Raw genomic sequence first — 6,507 nt, 5'->3', positions numbered from 1 at the left:
ACACCGTGCTTTCCAATCACTCCATCCCAGGAGATGTAGTCAGAGCCAACTCTAGCATTGAAGTCCCCAAGAATGATGAGCTTGTCTGCTTTAGGGATAGCAGCAATGACAGAGTGAAGGTCCTCGTAGAACTTCGCCTTCACTTCATCCGGGTTGGTCATGGTTGGGGCGTAGGCACTGACAATGGTGAGGTGCTTCTGGCCAGATGCCAGTGGGAGTTTCATGGTCATAAGCCTATCGTTGACTCCCTTTGGGATTCCAGCTAGCTTGCTGACAAGTGCTGTTTTTACTGCAAAACCAACGCCAGCCTCACGTCGCTCTTCGCTTCCTCGTCCACTCCAGAAGAAGGTGTAACCAGATCCCCGTTCACAGAGCTGGCCTTCACCTGCAAGCCGAGTCTCACTCAAGGCTGCGATGTCAATGTTGTATCTGGCGAGTTCGGATGCAACTAGTGCCGTTCTCCTTTGGGGTCTGTCCGCGTTATCTCTGTCCAGGAGAGTCCTTATGTTCCAAGCACCAATGGTGAGAGGAACGATCCTTGCTTTTTTCTTTTCTTTCTTGTTGTTTCGACCGCTGATGTAGGGTCCCCGCCAGCCGCGGTATGCTGGCCAGGGTGATATGGAGCAGGCAATTTTTAGGGCACCTTTTCTAGCCCCTTCCTCATGCCAGGGAGGTGAGCAGTGCATTCCTAAAGAGGGCTGCTCAGACGCTCAGACGGCTGCCGAGCTCCATCGCTGCTCCTGTCGACGAAGAACGACCCTATGGCCTGAGCCGCCTGCGTGCAGGTCTGCGACTGCGACTGCCAGTGTACCCACACCTGTCGTTTCGTCGCTCGCCTGTCGCCACAGGACTTGGGGGTGATGAAATGATGAAGGATGAAAGGTCATTTTGGATGACTGATGACTTGCGCGATGAGTTTGTTTAAAGTGAAGAGGAGTTGCGCAACGTCAACCTCACTCTCTCGTCCGGGTCCACCAATTTCCAGTGGCAAGACTAAGTCGAGACGACTGGAGGATGAGCACGGATGCAGTGGATGACCAAGATATCCTTTCGGTGTCTCATCTTGCTCTCTGCACTCCACAGTGCGTTGCTGTAACCGCCTTCCTCTCCGTTGAACCGATAGGTTTCTTCCGCAGATTCTGCCGGATCCAGACTTCGCATGCATGGGTAGACACACCCCGGGGGCCAACTGCGTGTGGCATGCACACAGCACAGTGGAGCTAGATGGCCGTCGGTGGCTCTCCTGAGCCAACGCCCTTTTATGGATCTCCATAAGGGTGTCTAGTCACCCGCCTCACCAGTCCCGGAAGGGAGCGGTGGGAGTGCCGGTTTAGTCGCCGGCAACCCGACCCTGAACAGGTTGTACTGGATTACAGGTTACCAGTAGCAGATCTAATGACCTGACCTGACAAGCTTACAACACCACTGGAGAATACATTTCAGTTCATGGCAGTCTGGGTGTTCTTCAGACTGTGGCTGTATTCCCAGGAGGGAGGGAATGACATACTCCCTGTGTGGAAAGGTGTCTCACTCCCACTCCACTACACCCATCCCTCTCACTAAGGAGAAAAGTGGCAGAATTGTTAAGGCAGTTATTTGACAATACAGTGTTCATGAGGGCCGATTCCCACTCTTGCTTTCTCCCAAGTTTGGAAAATCAAACTGATCATCCAGTCATTCAGATGGGACAATAATCCGAGGTCCCGTGCACCCTGTGCACAACATGGCTTGGTGCAACGATAAAGAACCCATGACAACGAATGTGTTTTCCTCTGGCAAAATTACACGAAGAAAACCATTCTAATGTATACACAAATACATATACAGCCACCCAAGGCTTGGCTAGTGCGATGGGTGTTGTCAGGCATCTGCTTGGCAGATGTGGTGTAACGTATATAGCATAGTGGATTTGTCCACCAGACACAGTGACGCTTTCTTGAGAAACTGACATTTGAATTGAAATTGACTCTCCCTTGCCTCATTTGTCTTCAGCCTCTGTACTGACAAAGACACAAAAACGTGTCGCGTTTAGCTTCTAGCTGACTGGCTGACTAAATCATTGTGACTTCTGTCTCACTCACTCACGGACTCTCTCACTGGCCAGCCTCACACCTCACACTCTTGCTGAACCTTTCCAAAAAGACAGAGAGTTTGTAGTGGGTCTGATTACTGTTTACCAAGAAGTGTTGCTCCTGTCGCTGTGATGACTGGATCCATCCAATAAGCCTTTGAAAAGAGTGTGGGTTTCATCTGTGTTGCTGAGTCTGTCTGTTTGTCTGTTTGTCAATCTGCCTGTCCAATTTCCTTTATTCCCTATTTTGTTCTGTCTGTCTTCTGTCTGTTTGTCCGTCAGTCTGCATGTCTCTCTGTCCAGCCATGTGTACGCTTCCTTCACTGCTCTTTCAGTTTTTGTTTCGTGTCCGTGAAAACATGTTGAAGATCTTTTGTCTTTTTCCTCTTCTTGTTGTTTCTTGTTCTTAGTCTTGATCTTCTTCTTGTTGTTCTTAGTCTTGATCTTGTTGTTGTTGTTGTTCTTAGTCTTGATCTTATTGTTCTTGTTCTTCTTCTTGTTCTTCTTCTTGTTCTTCTTCTAGTTGTTCTTGCTCACCCCCGAGCATACATGGCGGGGTTAAAACGATCATACACGTAAAAGTCCACTCGTGAACATACGAGTGAACGTGAGAGTTGCAGCCCACGAACGATGATGAAAAAGTTCTTGGCCTTGTTCTTGTTCTCCCTCTTTTGCCTTTCTGTCCCTTTCTCTGTCTATCTGTCTGTCTGTCCCCCCCCCCCTCTCTCTCTCTCTCTCTCTCTCTCTCTCTCTCTCTCTCTCTCTCTCTCCATCCCTTTACTTTCCTGTCTTTCATTCTCTATCTCTCCCTGCCTTGAGTTAAGTACGGATAGTCCACTAAATGCAGACTGTCGAAGATCTGCCTGGCAGATGTGGTGTAGCGTAAATGGATTTGTCTGAACGCAGTGATGCCTCCTTGAGAATCTGACATTTGAATTGAAATTGACTCTCCCTTGTCTCATTTGTCTTCAGCCTCTGTACTGACAAAGACACAAAAACGTGTCGCGTTTAGCTTCTAGCTGACTGGCTGACTAAATCACTGTAACTTCTGTCTCACTCACTCACGGACTCTCTCACTGGCCAGCCTCACACCTCACACTCTCGCTGAACCTTTCCAAAAAGGCGGAGAGTTTGTAGTGGGTCTGATTACTGTTTACCAAGAAGTGTTGCTCCTGTCGCTGTGATGACTGGATCCATCCAATAAGCCTTTGAAAAGAGTGTGGGTTTCATCTGTGTTGCTGAGTCTGTCTGTTTGTCTGTCTGTCAATCTGCCTGTCCAATTTCCTTTATTCCCTATTTTGTTCTGTCTGTCTTCTGTCTGTTTGTCTTATTCCTTTTATTTTCTGTTTCTGTCCTGCTTTCTCTAAATTTCATGTAAATCTGTCCGTCAGTCTGCATGTCTCCCTGTCCAGCCATGTGTACGCTTCCTTCACTGCTCTTTCAGTTTTTGTTTCGTTTCCGTGAAAACATGTTGAAGATCTTTTGTCTTTTCCTCTTCTTCTTGTTTCTTGTTCTTAGTCTTGATCTTCTTCTTGTTGTTCTTAGTCTTGATCTTCTTCTTGTTGTTCTTAGTCTTGATCTTGTTGTTGTTGTTGTTCTTAGTCTTGATCTTATTGTTCTTGTTCTTGTTCTTAGTCTTTTTCTTTTTTCTTCTTCTAGTTGTTCTTGCTCACCCCCGAGCATGCATGCCGGGGTTAAAACGATCATAAACGTAAAAGTCCACTCATGAACATACGAGTGAACGTGAGAGTTGCAGCCCACGAAAGATAATGAACAAGTTCTTGGCCTTGTTCTTGTTCTCCGTCTTTTGCCTTTCTGTCCCTTTCTCTGTCTGTCTGTCTGTTCGTCTGTCTGTCTGTCTGTCTCTCCCCCCCCCGCCCCTCCGTCTCTCTCTCTCTCCATCCCTTTACTTTCCTGTCTCTGATTCTCTATCTCTCCCTGTCTTGAGTTAAGTATCCGTCCACTAAATGCAGACAGTGTCGAAGATCTGCCTGGCAGATGTGGTGTAGCGTAAATGGATTTGTCTGAACGCAGTAACGCCTCCTTGAGAATCTGACATTTGAATTGAAATTGACTCTCCCTTGTCTCATTTGTCTTCAGCCTCTGTACTGACAAAGACACAAAAACGTGTCGCGTTTAGCTTCTAGCTGACTGGCTGACTAAATCATTGTAACTTCTGTCTCACTCACTCACGGACTCTCTCACTGGCCAGCCTCACACCTCACACTCTCACTGAACCTTTCCAAAAAGGCGGAGAGTTTGTTGGGGGTCTGATTACTGTTTACCAAGAAGTGTTGCTCGTGTCGCTGTGATGAATGGCTCAAATTAGTTTTTGGAAACAGTGTGGATTTCATCTGTGTTGATGAGTTCGTCTGTTTATCTGTCAGTCTGGTCTTTTCTTTTCTTTTTTTTTCTTTCTTTTTTTCTTTTATTAAAAATTCCCTTGTTTATCTGCCTGTCTGATTTCTAGTATTCCTTGTTTCTGTCTGCTTACTCTAATTTTTTTTATATACATTAATTTTTATGTATATCTGTCTGTCAGTTTGGATGTCAGTATGTTTGGACTCTTGTATACTTCCTTCACTGCTCTGTAGGTTTCACTAATTTGTTGTTTTTTTGTTGTTGTTTTTTTTTTCATTTCCATCAAAGCATCCCAAAGATCATATTTCTTTTCATCTCACATCTTATCATTCTTCTGTTTTCATCCCTTTCTTTCTCTGTCTCTCGATCTCTTCATCCTTTTACTCCCCTCTCTCTCATTCTCTGTCTGACTCTGTTGATGTGTTTGTCTGTCTCTCTGTCTCTCTTATTTCTTTTATTCTCTGTTTGGGTCCAACTTTTCTTCTTCTTTTTTTTTCTCTCTAAGTTTCTTGTACATTAGTCTGTCAAGTTGCTTGTCACTCTGTCTCTCCATGTGTACACGCACATGTGTGTGTGTGTAATTCTATCTCACCTTCTCTGCTCTGTCAGTTCGTTTCTTTGAAATATCAACTCCTTTTCTTCTTCTTCTTCTTCTTCTTCTTCTTCTTCTTCTTCTTCTTCTTCTTCTTCTTCTTCTTCTTCTTCTGTCTCTCCTTTCATCTCTCCACTTCTCTCTCTCTGACATTTTGTATCTTATATCTTGCTCAGTCTTGGGTTTAATGCATGCACGTGTATGTGTGTATGTATGTGTGCGTGTGCGTGCGTGTGTGTGTGTGTGTATGTGTGTGTGTGTGTGTGTGTGTGTGTGTGTGTGTGTGTGTGTGTGTGTGTGTGTTTTGCATGTTTGCATGTTTGTGTACTTTGTTTGTGTGTTTGGGTCCATCGATCATGTGTGTGTGTGTGTGTGTGTGTGTGTGTGTGTGTGTGTGTGTGTGTGTGTGTGTGTGTGTGTGTGTGTGTGAGTCCTCCAAACGTTTGAAACCATAGACGTGCTATTTTATTTTATTTTATTTTATTTTTTTACTTCTTCTGCTGTTTCTTTTTTTTTTCCTTCTTTCTTTCTTTCTTTCTTTCTTTCCTTTTTTCTCCTTTGTTCGCTCTTAGACAGTCCTTCACCAAACTGGAAGAGAAAACTTTCAAGTCTAATCTCGTGTTTATTTCTGTCTGACAGAAGGACTTGGAATCATCCAGAAGATCCTTCTCCGCCGCTCCGTTCTGCAGTAGGTATACCAGTGAAGTGCAAGTTCCGTCACTTTGATACTTCCGCTTCATAACACGCCATTTCGCCTGCTCTCCCGTCCATGGACCCACAGGCAATCTACGTCATTTCCTCTTCCGTCTGTCTGCCTGCGGGGGTGGCTCGCTTCCTGTCCACTACTCGGAGGCTGCTGCAGTTGTCTGTTCTTCACGTGTCTGGCGTAAAAATGGTGTCTGTAAAATGACGTCTCTTCTTACTGACGTCTGGTTGAAGCGTGCGTCAGTTTGTGTGGTGGTGGTGGTGGTGGTGGTGGTGCTGGTGTGTGGAGCATTCTGTGCTGTTTCTGTGCAGGCTTGGCCCTGATACCTGGACATTCCAAAGTATTTAAAAACAAACAAAAAATATTATAAAAAAAAAAAAAAAATAGAAATAAGAATAAGCAGAATTTGATTACGTGAGCACGCTAAGCTTGATTACGTCATGTCCTGTTCGACGGATATGACTAAAAACATAGCCTTGGATAATTCAGTCAGTCATGACACGCCGGCTGGATAATTCATGTCAGATGGGTCGTCGTTAACGTCGTTTCAAAATCGTCAACCAGTTGAAATCACCTGCTCTTTCGTTTGATGGAATGCGCTTGTTAATGATAATGCTCATCCATGATATTCGTTCAAGTTTGGGTGTTTTTTTTTGTTTAATGCTTTTCTTTTTTTCTTTTTTTTTTTTTTTTTTGTATGTGTGTGAAAAGTGATTCATCCCGGATTAAGAAGAAGAGTGAGTGATACGCTGGTGATGTACTGCCGCGCGACACTAC

This window comes from Babylonia areolata, chromosome 15 (assembly GCF_041734735.1).
Source record: "Babylonia areolata isolate BAREFJ2019XMU chromosome 15, ASM4173473v1, whole genome shotgun sequence".
Taxonomy (NCBI): domain Eukaryota; kingdom Metazoa; phylum Mollusca; class Gastropoda; order Neogastropoda; family Buccinidae; genus Babylonia; species Babylonia areolata.
Note: the sequence above shows the minus strand (reverse complement) of the source record.